Source organism: Ambystoma mexicanum, chromosome 8 (genome assembly GCF_040938575.1).
Source record: "Ambystoma mexicanum isolate Mex_15411 chromosome 8, UKY_AmexF1_1, whole genome shotgun sequence".
Lineage (NCBI taxonomy): Eukaryota > Metazoa > Chordata > Amphibia > Caudata > Ambystomatidae > Ambystoma > Ambystoma mexicanum.
Window position 1 is genome coordinate 583109153 of NC_090929.1, and position 19897 is coordinate 583129049.

General features: G+C 45.0%; 1 protein-coding gene across 8 annotated transcripts in view; it reads right to left on the reverse strand.

The window, feature by feature from the left end:
• CHD5 (chromodomain helicase DNA binding protein 5) overlaps positions 1–19897 on the reverse strand; it is a 2731226-nt gene that overhangs the window by 1520430 nt on the left and 1190899 nt on the right. The gene's annotated exons all lie outside the window — the stretch shown is intronic.

A 19897-nucleotide genomic window follows, 5' to 3' on the forward strand; every position in this document is an offset into this window, starting at 1 on the left:
GTGTGTCTTTTTTCCCCATAGGGGCCAGGGTACGGTACTGCCGAAGAAACGGCGCCGCCCCGAGATGAGGAAAGTATCTCCCAACAATAATCAGGTAAGTCTTATGGCGAAAATCTGGCTTTCCTCAATATGTTCCTTTTGCTCACCTTTTGTTCTTCTCTTCCCCCTTAGGCGCAGGTATGCGGCAGATCGTGCAGATGGTCGCTAAGGAGCACAGAGATGCCTCATGAACAGGTGAGTGGAACGCGGCGCTGCAGCGAGCAACGCGATGCATCTTTAAAAATAAATGTCTTCCCTTAGGATCGCCGGCGTGATGACTCCGGACTCCAGGTAGAAGCAGGTAATGTTCTTCTGTTCACCTTTTCCCTTCTCTTCTTTCCTTTCAGGTGTTCCAGGATGGAGGCGGGCGTGGCTGGAGTCAGGATGCAGGAGCAGACACGGTGAGCGTCCAGCTGCTAGGTGCAGAACAACGCGAAGCGTGAGCTGCTGTCTGGGCGTGGCTTAAATAGCCCTCAAAGTAGTTCCAGGTACGTATTCTTCCCTGGCCACGCCCGAGTGGCAAAATACTCCCACAGGTAAAATAGTCCCTTTCAGGGCTCAAAGAGGTCTGGATCTGGCAGCACGGTCTGCATCAGGTAAGTTCACATAAACACTCCCTTTATGAGCCTGGCGCCTATGGCGCCAGGACTGAGGTCCAAAATGAGCCTGGCGCCAAAGGCGACAGGACAGTGTCCAAAGGGCCCCTACTAGGGTTTGCTGGCCTTTTCCCCGGGAACATGATGTCTGCTTCCGGGGACGCTGGTCCTGGACTGGTTCTCCGGGAGTAGGCATCATGACACTCTGGCATACCAAGACGCATCAATCTGTTTCTTCCCGTATTTCTCTGACAAGGAGCAGTCATCTAGGAGAAACTTTATGGAGGTCGAGAAAAGGCTTTGTGAAAGGGACATCAATTATGCAATACTTTTCCCAGCCAAACTCAGAGTGGAGGCACAATGGCCGTGCACTATTCTTCCACACCCCAGAGCAGGCGAATATGTATTTAGAATCACTACCCAGGGCACCACGCCTAGGGGAGAACAATGGATGAAGTGGTGACCCCCCATTGGGCATAAAAACATGCGGTAGCTATGGCTAACACTCAAGATGGTCGCCCAGTAGGTGGCAGTCAGAGCTATGCACGTTAACTGCTGTCCGGGTGGCTGTTCCCCTGGCGCAACCTCATTCATGCGCATCTGTTTGTTATAAGAAGGAGGGGGTAACTGGAAGGTTGGGGTTGGTGGTGGGGGCTGGTATTATTTTGAAAGTTGACAGACCGCAGTAGTTTCCGGGACTACCTCCTCTCCTAGGTCATGGGGTCAGTTCACCGGTGCCACCAATGAGCCAGGAAATGGCAGGGATGACCAAGATTCTATGACCACGAAATGGCGAAAAGACTTAGGAGCATAACATGGAATGTCAGGGGCCTGAAATGCCCATCTAAGAACCGCAAGGTTATTCTATATATGCAGCATCACCAAGTGGACATAGCGTTCCTTCAGGAGACCCACCTGACCCCTCGGAAGGAAGAAAAATGTGGGGAAAAAGTGGGCTGCCATTGCTATTTCTCTTCATACTCTGTGTACTCAAGGGAAGTATGCATACGGCTGCGGAACACAGAGGGTTTTCGACTGATTTCTCAGAGTAGAGATCAGGAGGGGTGTGCTTTAATGATACGAGGGACAATACATGGCCGGGTGCATAACCTAATCAATTTCTATAGGCTAAACCAGCACTCGGTGGAAACCTTGGGCTGATAACTAATGAACTAGAGGCTTAAAGCGACGAATAAGCTGCAGGATATGTGCTGGTCATGGAAAGTGGAGGCTATCTGGAGAGTAAGGCACCCTAGGGGAGGGGTATATACATTTCACTCCTCGGTTCAGGGCTCGGTGCCGCAATTAGACTATTTTCTGATTCCTCGCACACTAGCTGGCTGTTTAATGGATGTTACTATTGTCGCACGCACATTATCGGATCATGCACCAGTAATGCATGCCTTGACAATACACAACAGAATGGAGGGAAGAAGAAAGTGGTCATTTAAAAGCGAATGCTTGACGGATGGAACATTCCGGGAGGGTTTATCCAGAACCATCAACGACTTTCTTGAACTAAATGTGGGTTTGGTGAGCTCATATGCGACTCTGTGGGAAAGCTTCAAATGTGTAGTCATGGGAGATTATATATCCATGGAGGTGGGGATACTCAAACTAATTAGTCAACAGCAAGCAGACCAAAACTCGGATTAAGCGACTGCAAGTAGAAACGGCAAGGCGGGGCACACCCACACGTGCAGAGATCAAGGAACAATTGCAATTATTCAATGAGCTAGCTCAAAGAGAAGATTAGTATCCCGGGGAAGGGCAGTGGTGTGACAATACAGGAAGGGACAAAGCCCAGGTAGGTTACTAGCGAGAACAGCTAAATTAGAAATGCAGACGGGCCGGGTCTCATCTATCAGAAATGCACAGAGGGAAGTGAAGTATGGAGATGTAGACATTGTCCGAGAATTCCAAACCTTCTACAGCCAGCTGCATTCCTCACACATTCAAATAACACTAGCAGGAACTGGGTGAATACCTGGATAGGGTGGTACTATACAGGTGCAATGCAAGAGAGGGATTGGCTGGGCCGCCCCCTGAGGGTTCTATCAGCAATTAAATCATTACCATCCAGGAAAGCCCCAGGCTCAGATGGCTACACAGCTGATTTTAGAAATGCTTTTCCTCCAAGCTAGCCCTGCATCTACTACAGGTGTACCAGCAAAGTCTGGAAGACAGTCAACTACCGGAGTTGCTGCGAGAAGCAGCGGTAGTGGTTCTCTTGAAGCCAAACTAAGCAGCAGATGAATGCTCCTCCATCCGCCCCATATCCCTCATAAACATGGACAATAAAATCCTGGCCAAAATATTGGCATGCAGGCTAGCCCCACTGATGCACAAATGTGTCAAGGTGGACCAATCATGGTTTATTCCAGGACGATCCACCTCCTATGGGCTGCGCAAAATGTTTGGCTTGATGCCAGCTGTCAAACAAGACAAATCTATAATGGCAACACAATTAGATGCCACAAAAGCATTTGATTCTGTAGAACGGCCGTGTCTGTTCACTGTACTCCACAGACTAGGCCTGGGGGAAGAATTTATCACACTGGTCAAACTACTCTAAACCTCACCTAATGCTAAAGTTCGGGTGAATGGTCTAGTGAAGCCGGCCAAACCCTTGGAGAGAGGTACACGACAGGTGTGTCCACTCTTGCCGCTACTATTCGGACTGGCGATTGAACCCTTAGTGGAGAGAATCAGGGAGCAACGTATTCACAGAGGGATACAATTATACAAATACAAAGTGGTCATCTCCCTATACACTGACGGTATGGTGCTTTACATTAAGGACCCAGAACACAACCTGGGTCCTGTAATGACGGGCATGGTGACCTTTGGAGAATACTCTAGGTTGAAGATAAATCCCAATAAATCAGTACTGTTTCCACTCACAGTGGGCACTAAACGTTTTAATGATAACTTTGGATTTCAATGGCATGACACCCACACCAGGTATTGGGAATACACATAGCCCGGTTTGCAGAAGAATTATATAATCGGAATTATCATAGAGTGCTGGGGCAAACCAAAGTATCAGTGAATAAGTGGATTGAACTACCACTTAACTTGTATGGGAGGATATCACTGTTTAAAATGCTGCTACTCCTGCGCTTCCTGTATGTGTTCCTAAACGTGCCGATTTTGCTCCCCAGAGAATACTTCTGCGAGGTACACTCCGAGATTGTGATTCATGTGGGCGAGAAGCCGGCACGGGTGTCATGGGAGAAACTAGTGATTCCTTTAGAGAGGGGGGCCTGGTATTACCCAACTTTGAAACATATTATGTGGCTGCACAAGCGGGATTCCTGTTATACTGGTTTGAGGGTCAAGCAGATAGGAGGCATGTGGAGGTGGAAAGGGCCCTAGCAGCCCCGTTCCTCTTAAGGGCAATCATATTGAAACCAACCAAAAGGACCCAGAGAGCGCCGAACATGGTAGCATTGACTTGCCAGTCTTGGCACCGCCTCGAACACAAGGCTAAGGGGGATGTCATCTACACCCCAACCCACCTTGTCACATGTATACCCTGAGTGACATTGACCCGTGAGAAGGGCTACGTAAGCCTTATGAAACGCCTGAACATTTCCTGTTTTAGAGACCTATTTCATGGTGGGGCGATTCTTGATAATAGAGGAGATAAATACTATGGGGGAACTTATGCCACTAGATCTGTTTTTGAATTTCCGACTAAGGGATTCCTTGAAGCAAATTTTCAACGCTTTCCTTGATGAACCCGAAAAATCCCCTTTACTGAACACATGCACTCAAGAAACTGAGGCAGTTAGGTGGTGTCCACCCTGTACAACAAGCACATGGACACTAAAGGCAGGGAGGAAGACTTGTCAAAGGCAAAATGGGAACAAGCTCAGGGGGATGCCATAACAGGCAAGACATGGGACTACTGCTGCAGGGAAACAAGGATATTGGCCCTTAATGCAAGATTTAAGTTGATACACTTCTAATATCTTCATCAGTGTTACTATACCCCGATGATGCTACATAAGTTCTTCTGGACGTTACCGAAAACTGTCCTCAGTGTGCTATCCACCCTGCAGACTTTCTACATATGGCATGGGGATGCTCAAGAGTGAGACAGTTCTTGACGCACGTTTTTGAGACACTGAGTGAGTTAGTGGGGGTAAATGCAGTACAGCCACTATTGATAGCGGTGCTGGGACACACCAGACACATCCCAAGGCACACGAGGAAGCTATCTGGGCTACTATTACTCCTGGCAAAACGACAGGTAGCACTAGTGTGGGGCAGCACTGGAGTCCCAAGCACAGAGCAATGGCGGGCGGATATTCTATACTGCAACAGAATTGAAATGGAGTATGTACCACTCACGCACCAACAATCCAAACCCAAAGACATCCGGGGTCCATACACGTAGTTCCTCATTAAACAGGTTTGCCAAGCCGAGGACAATGATGGAGACCATCCCATGATCTGACCCTGCACCAGACCGAGTTATGGTACAAATAACCAGTCCAACAACGAGCGCATGTTTAATACCTACAGATACACTACTACCTCAGGGGGAGCAGGGGGATGGATTTAAACCACTGTACTGCGAGTCAATGTTGTGTTGTTTTGTCTAATTTTTGCACCGTCACAGTGTTATGTTGACGGCATGTTTGTAATGCAAAATTCTAATAAAAAGAACTTTAAACAAAAATGAGAAGGAATTGAATTACTACCCTTGATTTGGCTTCAGAGTGCACAGGTACTGCCGGTGCAGGCCCAGTTTGCAACAGGTGCAGTACCTCTCGATTCGGTTTATGAACAAAGAAAACACTGATGTGGCTGGTCTCAGGGCTCAAATAGGAATGCAGGAAAACTGCTTTCAGTGGTCGTCGCTGTTGCAGTGACGCAGAGGCACCCAACTCTAGTTATCTGACACAGCCTTCTCAAACGGAATCCAGTGAAAATGTGCTTTGCATTGCAAGTTAGGATTCAGCAGAGTTTCGTGTCAAAGCTCAACACAGTGATGCTTTTGCAAGGTGGCCAAGGTTGGAGCTGAACAGTCCACTGGATGGCACATGGACACTTCCAAACAAGCTCTTTTGAAGGGCAACCAGGCCGAATCGAGAGTGATTAGTCCCACCACTCCAAAGGTTTGAAGCAACTTCGCAGATCTTCTGAGATCAAGTGCAAAGGAGGTCTCTACTGGGACAACAGCAGGTTCAGGGTACAAGCCTTCTTTAGCGGGTCTCGGGATAGTCCTTGGTTCTGCTCGGCTCTTCTGGATACTTGGCCCTATCTACAGGTCGAATCGGACCTGTTTCTGATCTCCTTGTCTGCATTCAGGTCCCTTCCTCATATCTAAAAGTCTGGTGAGTGCTCACAACCTGTCAGTCAAGGAGAAGATCTGCCCCACTCATACACATCAGCAGTGGTCCAATCAAGGACCACTGGGGTCTTTATGTTCTTGTGCACACTAGTCATCCTGGCACCAGCAGCATGGATTGGGACCAGACAGTCCTAGCCTGCTTCCTGGGTACCCACACACATGGCCTGCAGGAGCGCATGAAAAAAGTGGCTTTCACAGGCAACTGCATGCTCAAAAAAAGAAGTCCCAGGCCCCGAACACCATGGGGAAGGCCAAAAGACAAGTTGACCAAAGGAAAAGTCAAAAGACCTTTCCTTCTCTTCCTTCTCTACCAACCTCCACCTTAAACTCTCTTCCTGTCTTACTGCCATTAAAATCTGGATGTCATCCCGCTTTCCCACCCTCAATACTGATAAGACTGAAGTCTTATTCTTCCCCTCCAACTCTCTTCACCCTCCCTCTCCTGCACCTTTCTTTCATTTCTTTCCTCCCTCTAATGTCCCTATCTCTGCCCACACTCACAACTTAGGCATTCACTTTGACTCCTCCCTTTCCTTTTCCCATAATATTTCTCTCACCTCTCGTGCCTGTCGCTACCACCTCTTTAATATTCACAAAGTCCGCCACTCTCTCACTTTCCATGCTACTAAACTTTTAATCTCCTCCCTTATCTTCTCTCGCCCTTCTACTGCTATTCTTTGGACTACCTACTTCTCATCTGGCACCCCTGAAATCTATCTAACATTCTGCCGTCCGTACCCTCTGTCTCCTTACCTCCTGTCACTCCATTTCTGCTTCCCTTTCTTCCCTTGGCTGGCTTCCCTTTCACTCTCAACTTAAATTTAATTTCCTCTGCTTAGGCTTTAAATCTCTCTGTGGTCTTGCTCCCCCTTAACTCTCCTCCCTCCTCTCTTTCTACACTCCCTCCCGCTCCCTTCGTTCCGCTGGCCACTTCCTTCTCACTGTTCCTCCATCCCCATGTGCCCCCCCCCATTTCCGCTCCTTCCAGCTCCTAGCCCCTCTGCACTGGAACTCCTTACCTCTCTCTATCCGCTCTATACATACTTTCAGCTCCTTCCGCACCTCCCTTAAATCTCTCCTTCTCCATCCCCTGCCATGAAACCCTCCCCCCCTCTTTCTCCTCCTCCTCCCTTTGTCTTTTCCCCATGATCATCTCCCTCCCCTTCCCCCACCCACCCCATTCTCACCCGTATACCCCCCTTCTGTTTCCCTCCTCCGTCTCCTCCTCACCCCTACCTCTTCCTCTCAGTTCTACTGCACTACTCTCCCTCTTCCCTTTCAGTTTAATTGCTCTACTTAATGTTTTGTTGGTCTGATTCATAATTGTATATTGCTTCAACTGTTATAATGTTATATGTATCCAGTTGTTAAAATGTACAGCGTTTTGGAGTAAGGCGCTATATAAACATAATAAATACAATACAATACAATACAATACAAAAGACCTTGTGGGAAGGCCATGATAGACTCTAGCCACAGTCATGAACCAAACCTGTTAAGCACGGTATGGCAGGGTAAAAAGTTGCAAAAATACAATGAAAAGCTTCTGCTGCCACCAGTCTGTTGCTAGGCACACTGTACAATCACCACAATCACCACAAAATCCTTAATGGATGACTACGGCCAGAAAACAAAGGGACCCCATTGCGCTGTACAGTGAGGTACTTTGCACAATGATAAAATGTCACCAAACAACAACAAAAGACTAAGACAAAGAAAGTTTCTCAGTACTGACAGCCTGAAGGCCGTGTCAGTTTCCTCGTAACAATGAGCAAAAGCCCAGTGGAGTGCAGCTGAAGGCTGTGCTCCAATGGCAAAAGTCTGGTCAGGACACTGTAACAAAAAGCAAACATTTTGGGGGGGGGGTCCATAAACGGAGAGAAAGTTGCATTCAGAGAAATCTTTTGTAACAGAGTTCCTCAAGGCTCCATCCTCTCACCAATCCTTTTTATCCTTTACATGTAGCATCTGGGCACATTCCTAAAGATTCCAATATAGCCATCCAGAAATAAGCAGACAATACTAAGTTGTATATGAGAGTTAATAGTGCACAGGACATCATTTGTCTCTGTGAATACCTAGCCATCATCCAGTCCTGCATGTTGACTGCCTACCACAAACTAAACCCATTCAAGACTGAATTCGTCCTCATCAGTCCGCTCGCTAAAAAACAACCTGTCAAACAATAGCTCAATGATATGCGCCTAGAAGGATTTGATCCACAACTCTCAGACACAGCAAAATCTGGATCAGAATCTCTACCCTTCAAAAAATCAAACCCTTCTTCCCACCGCAGGACTTCCGGACTGTAGTGCAGGCCCTTGTGATTTTGTACATCGATGGGGTAAATGCTCTCCTGGCAGGGCTCCCAGCTGCTCAATTGGCTCCCCTAAAATGGTTCCATGTGTTAATATCCCTGCAAAAATATCGCCATATTTTTGCTGCGATATTAAGCCATGCAACCCTCGTGGGACACCCCTGCAACACCATAATTTTTATAATAGATCGGAGGACACCCCCGAAACCCTTGGCCCCAATAACCCCATAAATTATCCCCACTAATAATATCGCCTATGGCCTTACTCCACAACCATATATATGGCGATATTATTGGTGGGGATAATATTACCCGATACCCCTAAAATCAGTCCACCATGCTGCAGCATGTCTTATTATCGGAGCACAGAAATTTGACCAAATTACCCCATCCCACGAGAGCTACATTGATTTCTATTCCAAGCCAGGATACTGTTCAAGACTGCATGTATCATCTACAAAGCAGTGACAAGTAGCACACCAGCATACCTGGCAGCTAAACTTGACATATCTGGTGGCACACCCTCTTTGCGCAGCACATCGATTCACTGCCTTGAATCACAACTCATCCGCAAAGAGAGGACCTGCAAACATGCCTTCTCTTGTCATGCACCCACCCTTTGGAGCTCCATCCCTTGTCAGCTCAAAATGCCCCCACTATTCTCCAATTTAGCAAATCTCTCAAAACATGTCTCTTTCAACAGCACCTGACCATGGACTAATGCCAATGGATGCACATACCGACACACAGATCACACAGTATAGCGCTACTGTTAAAAGATGCCAGCCCAAAAGCTGGCCACTCACACTCTGTACATCACTCTGCTGCTCCGGAGCTAGGTTTGAGCTTTAAACAATAAAATTAAAATAAAATAATAGACTCTTCTCTGCGGACCACAGGCCATGTGTCTTGAGAGTGCCCAAGGTGACTGCCTAACCACTGAGGGAGGAATCTGTGGTGATACACTCCTGCGCGGTCTGCTTCCTGAAAGGACATACGGTTAAGGTGGAGGGCTGGCTCCACCATGTCATATCCTGGTCCACAAAGGTGAGGATTGGAATTCAGTCTAATTGCCTCCATGTAGACTGGTTTCAAGACAAGGCTAATTGTAATTGCAAACGCCTCATTTCCAGGCGTGATATATGGACGCATAGTACACATGTAGCCATCTATTCTAGCAGTCTCTGAAATCACCACGCTGAGGTCATCTGCCTCTGCTGAAAATAGTTCACAATATCTAAGATATCCAAACTCCTCTGCTTGGATGGAAAGATTCTCGCTGAGGGAGAGTCCCCCACAAAACCCAGAAAGGTAAGTCTCTTGACAGCCACTAAGGTAGATTTCTGGTGGTTGATGTAGAAACCCAGATTGAAGAGTGAGTCCGTCAACGCCCGAACTGAAGCAGTTGCTTGATACTGAGAGGGTATTTCATGTATACCCCTCAGGTAAGGAGAGCTGGCAACTGTGTTCATTAGTTTGTAAATACTCTCGGAGTAGAGCACAAACCGAATTGGAGGGCCCTGTATTGAAAGTCTCCTCTGCAGATGGACAACCTCAGGAATCTCAGGTGGAGCTCCCATTTGGGAGCATGGAGATAAGCGTCCTTGAGATCCACACTGTAAATCTAATCATCTGCTTGGAAAATAGATGGGAGTAGAAGCTCTGGCCCCTCTGGTCCAGGAGAATGACTTCTATGACCTTCATGAAGAGGAGCTTGTTGACTTCTTCCAGATGAGGAGTGGAACCAATCTTGTGAGAGGTGGCGAGAAGTGAGGGCAGAGAGCAATGGAGAGGTAGCAGCCCATGGAGAATACGGACAGCGTCCAAAGGTTCTGGGAGATGGTCTGCCATTGTGAAAGATGACAAGAGAGCCTGCAGCTGACTGGTATTGTGTGGACTTGGTTCGTCATATCAGTTTTTCTTCTGTTCTGCTGAAGCTGCAGATGATGATCCCATAAAGAAGCCCTTTGAGGAAGAGCAAGGCTGCTTCCTTCTACGGCCGTTGTGAGACCTGTCGGGGTTCCTGGATATCTGTCCAAGTACGGGTAATGCTATATCAGCAAGAAAAGACCACTTTTTTGTTAGGGGCTTGTGGGATGTGGTCTACAATACAGAGACAAAGGAGGTTTCCCAAAAACAAGCTACCTATTGATGTCACACATATAGGCTGGAAATTTAGACTGACATGAGGCAACTATGGGTCAAAATCTTGTGTGGAAACATATGTCACAAGATATACGCAAAGGCCGGTATTACAAAAGATATATATTCAATTTTATTTTTCTGGTGCATGCTAAAAAGCTAGGACAACAACGTCCATTTTTTTTTACACATCTTCTATACGCCAACCCGCAAATATATCCAGGAAATATAGCCACATGGGCCTAGAAGAAAGTTGAAGTTCCACATGGTCCCAAAGACTCCTGCCGGACTATGATGCATCAATCCACCAACATGGGCACATCCTATGTACTGAACACAGACATCGCTTGAACCTCTTCGAGCGTTTGCCTAAACAAATCACCAAGATACACTGGTTAATAAAAAGAATCCCCCTTGAAAACACGACATCTAACATCAGGTGTCCTCTGTGTGTCCTGACAAAAGCCTTAGTTGGACTACCAGGTGTCCAGGTTACAACAGTCAAGATGTATCACCTTGCGGTTTTACATATCTAAGGCTGGAAACTGAGTCATTTCTGTCGACACATCTTCTATAGGGGCTTCTCTGCAAAATGATTGATAAATGCCTATGATTGGAAGTCACCTTGTTATACTAACACCACTTGAAATTAGCAATGGGCTTTATTAAATTTTGACAATTGACAACAGATACATTTGTATGCTTTTGAATACAGTGTCTAACTCATTGTTGTTATCTGTCCAAGTAGCCACATAAACCACCAAACAACCTCTGTCTAGCATCCTTGGAAAAGGCAGATGTCTTAAAAGGCTTGTGCGCCAGTTTGGAGAGAATCGCTAGAGACTTCATGTCCTGGGTGGACGCTTCCCTCTTGTTAACTTTGAAGTCCGTAGATGGGTGGAAGAGATCCTGGCTGTCAAATGGCAAGTCTGCCTTGTACTTCTTGAGAGAATATGGTAGGATGCATCCAAGCCTCAGCGCATGTCAGCAACTAATGCATGCCTTCTCTTTGCTGGAAGTGAGGATGTGGTGTCCTGATGCCTCAAGGAGATCCTGGGCTATAAGCTTGGCCTCTATCATGCCAGATTTAAATTAATATTGATATTGATATTTTATTTCTATCACGCTCGTACACAAGTGTTTCAGAGTGCGACAAGGCAAGGGAGGGGAACAGGGGAGAACAAGACAGCGATCTTACTAGGTCCAGTGGCATTGAGAACGTGCAAGTGCTTTAGATAGGGGGAGGGGAAAAGTATATGGAAGGGGGGAAAAGTGGAAAGTGCGAAGCAGAGGAGAGACAGATAAATAATAACAAATACATAAATAATAAAGGCAACAAACAGTGGTAGTGATATGCTATGATATGCTATGGCATTTATAACGCGCCTATACACAAGTGTTTCTTGTATAGGCGCGTTTAGTGCAGCCAGCAATTTGCAAGTGCTAGGTTTAAGGCAGCAGATAGGGTAGGTCTGATAAGTGCAGGAAGAAAAAGGGGGGCTGTATGGGTACAGATACAGACCTCAGTGCAAGGGGTAGCCCAGAAGCAGTGCGAGAGGGTGGCAAGGTGAGCAGGTACCTGAGCCCGGAGGACAGAGGGTGGCCAGGTGCATGGTGCCAAGAGAGAACAGATCAGCAGGGGACAGGGGGAGCGAAGGCAGAAGAAAAGAGGAAGGTCTTGAGGTGCCTCTGGAACCGTAGATGGTTCTCCTCAAGTAAATGCCTGCTGTTGCTCATTTGGAAAAAAAAGCCTGGAAATCACTGATATCCCGGAAAGCTTCTGGTTGGCTGTGGTCAGGGCAACATCTGCACTAGCCTGTCTGAAGTGTAGGGAGACATTAGTGCATACATTGCCACCGTAGTCCACCAAACGTTTGTCCTTTTTTAATAAGGCTGGTGAAGCATAGCCGCCTTGTAAGGCTTGATGTAGAGCTAAGCAGAGGCCACCACTGCAGAGTGTCAATGTGGAGGAGTGCTGAGGTTCAACTTCTCTGAAGGGGGGGTCTGTAGCGCATCTGCAGGTTCCTGTAGGTGGCTTTAACTGTATGTGGCTTTTGAGTACCACTCTGGGGGATAATAATCTTCTGTTATTTGAGCGCTCTGAGACCTATGGATGTGTAGCGCTATATAAGAAATACATTTTTATTATTATTGTCAGATTTTGTTAGCCTCAGCTAAGACATCCTTTTGTATCTGTAGCCCGGACCTGAATTAAGATCTGAGGGCCATCACCTCAGAGAGCACCCCAATGCCGGTTGTGATTCTTCCAGAGTAGTGACACCAAGGAATTCCGGCAGCCCCAATAACCTGTTGTGGAAGGCTTTAGCCAAATGAGGAATGCCATTCTCCAATTTTCTCAACAATTAATCCGTATTCGGAGCATCAGGAGAATCCAATGTCAGAGCCACTGGGGGGCTGGTGGAGCTGCTTGCTGGCTGGGGAGATGGCAGAGCTGGTGGTTGCTCTGGTGGCGCTGGCTTGTACAGAGACTGTATCGGGGCAGATCTAGGCTGCTAAAACATCATCTCACTAATAATGCCCTTAAAATACTCTGTCATGTCTTTCGACTTCATGGAATTTTTAAACCAGTCGAAGAATGACTCCTCAGATGTCTGAGACTGGGTGGCTGTCGTCAGGGTCCACATGGCGGTTCGAGGCCCTGGAGTAGGAGGAGTCCAAAGCGACGTAGATGGAACCCAGTAAGGTTGTGAGTGCCAGACTGTCCATGCCACAGAAGTCCATGGAGGTGGTGAAGATGTTGAAGATGGATAAGAAGTGCACCAGTCGTTTGGCTGCCAGCCTTAACGGGGGACGGAATGACCTTTGTGGTACTGTCTACAGCAGATAAGGACCAGAGAATGTGGTCTTGGTCTCTTGGCATCAATCTTTTTGCCAGCTCCTATGGGGAAGATCTGGCCGTTGATCCTGAGTTGAAGACATGGGGGTCCAGTGCAGATGCATGTGTCAGTTTGGGAATAGTACGTATTTGCTCCCTTGATTTACCAGTGTGCTCCTTAGGTGCCATTTTGTTTTGGTCAGCCATTTTGTGGGTACTGAGGGATGCATATTTAGGAACATGGGATCCTTTGCCTACCAAAGTAAAGCTCTTAGATTTTGGTGTGGGTACACGAGGACGTTTACCTAACAAACATGGAGCCCCTGGCTTTAGGTCCCGATAGGTATCCTGGTAATATGGGCAAAGGTTGTGTTGGGAGATACAGGAGTACCCTCGCCAGGAAACCAACTGCCTCCTCAGAACTTAATCCATTACTAGAGCCCAGAGAACCTCTAGCCCTAGAGCCAGTTTCAGTCATTATGGCCTCAGGGCCATCCCAGCTGAGTCTTGGAGGATCCGACAGACTCCTGTCATTTGTATTTTTCCCATGGAAGGAGTCGCTGCACTAGGTTGCCTGAGAAAATAAGGTTCTTACCTCAGTGGCTTGCAAGGATCTACGAAGTTGATTCGGGATGAACTGCTTGATTGACCATGGATAAGTGCCAAAGAGATCCATCCACCAGCTAGGATGTCAACGAAGCATGGGAACTGAGTGCCGAACACTATGGGCAAATGTTTCAGACGTGGGTGGGGCCCAGACACCTCAAGCAGCAATGCTGCATTTCTGAGGCTGGGAAGTTCCTGATGCAGGAGGTGAATCGAAAGGAGTAGTTACCAATGGCCTACGGCAAATGCATGGTGGTGAAGCCAGAGATGCGACAGCGTAAGTAAATTAAAAGAAAAAGGGTGATCTCAGGGGAAAGCTAAAGCGAACGAAAAATATTTTTTTTTTACCACAGCAGTGTGTAGAGCATCCAGTCCCATCGAGTGGTAAAAGGAACTGGCGAGGCCGGTGGGAGGAATCAGTGAGGGCAGGCTCGCCCACAAATTCGGTTCCCTGGGACGGATTCCCATCAGTATGGAGTAAAGGTGTCGGGACGTAGGAGTATGGTATACAAGTTAATGGAAAGCGTTCCATAATAGATGCAGAACATTCCAAGTGAAAAGATCTATCCACACACAACAGCCAGTTTTTGCCTACTCCAAAACCTGTCTTCTGGGGGAGTCCTTAAGCTTTTGAATTGTGAAATGACATTCAGGCCAGCTATACGTCTTTGACAACCTCATCCTTTATGCCCTCCCCTCCACCTCCAGAAATCCTACCGAGTCCAGTTATGGAAACTATACTCCAGGCAGAAGTCAAATGTGCCTCCCGCATAATGAAAAATACATACCAATCTAACAAGAACTGGAACCTGAGTCGCTGACACCCCTGAAACAGAATTACCATTAGCTTGAAGGTACTTGGTGCCAATCCTTAAAGCACCTCAGGAAACACAAGCCCACAATCTTCAGCATTACCCACTACAAATCCAAAATAACAGCAAAATAACATTAATATTTAGGCAAAGTTCCTTTAGCATTCAAGCAGCCCACCTGAGTCCTTTCAAGTAGCAAATCAAATGCAGAGTCACCATTAATCAAAGTGGGCAGCCCTGTGATAACCGATATGCATTTATCATAGGCATGGAATAACAAATCAGAACTGGTATTGCCAAGTATCAAACAAGACCTCTACCCAAAAGTGGGCCGCTGCCCTCTCTTGAAAACAGGGCACATGCTAGAATTCATGCTGGCCCAGGTCATGTGTCATTTTGCCCCACACTTGGAATAGGGGCAGAATCTATGATGAGTCCGAAAAAAAGCACCTTTTTGCCTGCTGGTGGTGTCCTAAGTAGCTGTCTAGAGTTGCCTTATTGAAGCTCCAGCACTCTGAAAGGCATGCACAGTGTTCTACATCCCTGTGAACAAAAACACATTTTGACATTGGTCAAGTGTCAAAGCCATGCAAGGAATCTGGCATCTTCTGCCCCACTGCCATTGCACCCCTGCCCCCACAAACAAACTTAATTAAGAGCTTTCTCCTACAAGGAACTGAGCCCATAGCTTCAAAAAGCTCTCAGACCACATCTCGTCTCAAATATAGCTCTATAGCTGAAGTGGAGATCAACACCAACAGGCTCATTACAGGCCTTCAATGGGTCTTGAAGAACCCAGCAAATGACGTCACTGCTCAACAACAAAATCACATTGACACACACTCGATAATAGACGACAGCACATCTTAGTGGACTACAAATTGTACTAGGATGACATGCTAAGTCTAGCAGCTAAAAATGTGCTTTCAGTGCTAATAGCACTTAAACGCTCAGCAGAATTTTGCAAAACAGACTACAATATAATGATTCAATGGCTGCAAACTATTTCCACAGTATCAAACCCTCATCCCATTGTTCCGATACATGCTTTAGCAGGCATGTCCAAATCAGAAGAAAATTCAGAAATTTGGGGTCCTCATGATGCTGACCTCAGCATCAATTCCCAAGTAATGGCAATGCTTAAATAATCCTGTTAGTAACTACAGCTCCTAAAATGTAGATCCCCCATATCAGCCCAACAACAAACCAATGACAGTGGGCACTCTAAACAACTCATGTTTGATCATGGCAATGCACTCAATGCAGGTATCGGCAAGATGCACAGACACTACGCCTCTAAACCTCCACCCCATCTTCCCCAACTGTAAAATGAACATCCCCCCAAATCATGAGCCGCCTAAAAATATTGCCTCCCTGTTAAAAATTAAATTCGATGGGCATCATTATAAATTTGCCGGTATCCCGCTGGTTAATCCAGCAGGATACCAACAAATGGTAATACCGTTACTGGTACCTGATATGTCTGTAATTCCGACATATTACAGGTGCCGGCAACGGTATGTTAATCCCTGTTCCATGGACTGCATAGGATTCCATGGGGGGATTACCGCTATTGCCAGTGCCAGAATATCGGCTGCTTTTTGCCAGTGGGGAACCTGACTTAGCTCCAGCTCTGGGCTGGAGATAAATCAGGCCACTCCACTGGCAAACTTGTCGTTTGGTGGTGTGTAAACGTCCCAGAAAACAGAATTACTAACACTGTATTTCCAGACTGCCAAACTTGTAATGAGCCCAGTTTCAGATGTGTTTCCTGGAACTAATCTCTTCTCTAAGATTTGTGATCATGCTTCAAGCAATACATTATCAGTTGGACTGTCTCCTGAAGTATGGGTAAGTGAACTCTGAAAAACACTGAGGGAATAATGACCTCAAGTGGTGAAATTGAACTCTAGGAACTATTATGTCAAGCAAGTTAACTAAATGTAGAGACATTCTTTTTCTTCTAATATTTATAGTAAATTATATACTTTACATTACATTGCAATTTGAGTAGTATCAACATTAGAATACATCATATTTACATCACCAATAATTTGTCAAAGGAATGATTACTTCAGCAGTATACCACAACATTTGATGTGGGGCTGTTTGCTAATTACCAGAATTTACCAACATGGAATAAGAAAAAGCCCGTCTCTGACATAGTAGATGTTCAGACATGAGCAACGCACCCTCTTCCAGAAAATCCATGCAGAACAAGGGCTTAGGGTGTCGAATGCGTTATAAAAACTATATGTATGCACAACAGAGCAACAGGCTTTCTGGATCTGCCATTTGGGGTGGCAGGCATACCAAATGAAACACATGAATCCACCAGTGTTTTTTGTGCACACACAGATATGTATTGTGACAAAATCGATAAGTACTTTCCAGGTTGAACTAGAATAGGCTTATGCATTTACATTCCCAAAAATATATTGGACCATTTTGACTGTTTAAAATGCCACCCATAACGTTCTGGAATAATATTAAAGCAACTCTGAACGCATATGTTGCTTTCACTATAGCTCATCAGTACAATACATTAATGAAAGCAAATTTCTGAAAAGCTTGGGGTGACAACTAACAAAGACATATGCAAAGACAAGATCTACAAACTCTTGGATGCTCTCTTTTTAGGGGAAATCTTTCAAAGTTAATCAAATCTCCCTTGCACTTGCGCTTTCTTAAATGTCACTGGGCCTAGTAAGATCGCTGTTTTCTGTTTTTTTTTATCTCCCTTGTTCCCCTCCCTTTCTGCATGGTCGCGCTCTGAAACACTTGTGTACGAGCGCGATATAAATAAAATATAATTTAATTTCATTTCAAATTAAGAGAGCAGCAACACCCTTTGATTAAATAACCATTTAATAAACAATACAACATTTTTCTCAAATATTAAAATGATTCGAGCTTCACAAATGAACCCAATTTGTGATAAGTTCCAAAAGTCATTGAACATATTTCAACAAAATAGAATTGTTACTTGACGTTTTTGCAAAATGACATGCAGTGTTTTCAAGTGTACATACCATGCTTAGGAGTTAGTAAAGTTATGATTGTTTGTGAAATGATTAAGCAACCAATTCACACAAAAACTTGTGATTGTTTGAGAGCATAAAACATGTCTTACGAAAACGCAAACTCTTGGATGCTTTTTTAAAGGAAATTATTCAAAGTTAAACAAATCAAGAGACCAGCAACACCTGTATTTAAATAACTACTGCATAAATAATACAAACTTTAAACAAATTATAAAAGTGATTTGCATTGTGATAGGCTCTACAAATCATTGAGCACATTTAAACAAATAGAATTGATACTAGACATTTTTCGAAATTACGTCCAGTGTTTCCAAATGCTCATATCATGCTTAGGAATTATTAAAGTTTTGGTTTTTTGCAAAATGATTAAGCAACCATTCCACAAATAAAAATTGCGACTGTTTGAGAACAAGAAACATTTTTTACAAATTAAATCATGATAAAAGATAGAGAAAGGAGGTTTACTATTCGTTGGACCTGCTAGTGAATGAGTTGTCTACCTTATTGGAACCATTTCAATAAATAATCCAAATTTTATAAAACAAATTATCTATTTTATTTAGATGTGCTGATCAAACACTTATAACTTAAATAACTACTGCAATATATCTTCAGAGTCACTGTTTTCTTGGGAAACTACAATTTTTACCACTTTCAATGGGGCATTTCATAGTTTTCCCCAAAACGGCATCTGGCATTTTTTCGTAGGAATGGTGAAGGAATATGTCGTAAACATTTCACCAACTACTATTCATGACTCCCATTAATGACAATTCATGCCTACCCCAGGGTTGACAGTGCAAAGATCAGGAGACCGCTTTTTGCTAAGCATGTCGGTTATAGCGATAGGACTGTTGTCCGTCGAAATTGACAGTATTTTATATTTTTCTTACAAGTTCTGACTTTGCATGTGTAATGGACAGAGAAGCACCACACCCGTGATTAGGGATATGACGCAATAGAGCTATCTGTTAACATAATTGGTTGACAAGCTTTGGGAAACCCATAAGGCCATGCGGCTGTGATGCTAGTCTCTGCCTGGGTTCTAGGGATGCACAGTGGCGCATGCCATGCCATATATGAGGACGAGGTATTCTTGCTTGCGAATCAGAATGGGGGCACCAGTATGCTAGTTGCCAGACCGGGCCCATTACCTGAAATGGGGAGTTCTGCTTCAGTCAGAGATTGTGTCACATGGGTAGGACAAGCAGAATTGTACAGGCCTTGCATGTGGCTCTTAAGCCATGTCCCTTAAAGCTGGATGATGTTCCGTTAAGAAGACAATTGTTAATGTAACATACTAAATGTATTTGTCAGTTTATTATGTAAACCTCATTGTGTAAAACCATATAATACAATGCGAACAATGTGCTTAGTGGCATAGTCTGCTGGCTTCTTTGACCATTTCTCCACAGCTCTATGGAAATAGACCTGATTACTGACGCTGCCTGATTACTCTTATTGATTTTATATTTGGATTTCTAGCGGTTGACCTAATAAATATTGAAATCCAGATTAGCTTTCAGAATCGCCAAAATGTTTGCAAACACTATTCAGTGAAATGTATATAGCTGCCTTTTACTATCCAGTAGGCCAACACGCACAGTGGTGGGCATTACATGATGGATCTTAATAATAAAATATCTGAATTAAAACATGTTTAAAACAACCTGCTATAATATTATCATGGTAGCTGCTGGGGACAGAATGCATATGTAACTGTTAGGTGAAAACCACAGTCTGATCAAACAAATCTAAAAGCCATATGCTAATTTTAAAGGCCATTAAAGGAGGAGTGGCTTGGCAGCACAGCTGATGAACACTTGTCAGTCCAGAAGTTAAGTAGGTCCAGAAAATGACAAAAAAAGGCATTTGGAGCTATATTCATGCCACCTTTCCATCACCCTTTCTCCACAATACTGTAATTTACTTGTGGATAATTCAGGTGTGTACTCTTTATGAGTTGTTTAAGGAAGGTTTTTTCCCCCCCTGAAGAACACAGTTGCTGCAAAAACTGTTAATGCTAATTATGGTGTCATAAAGGGTTGCAGTCTATGAAAAGAACTGTGTACGTAGTTGAAGATTTGCAGCCTTACAGTGTAGTAGAGGAGTCAATAGATCAGTGTTTTCTGTGTCTCCT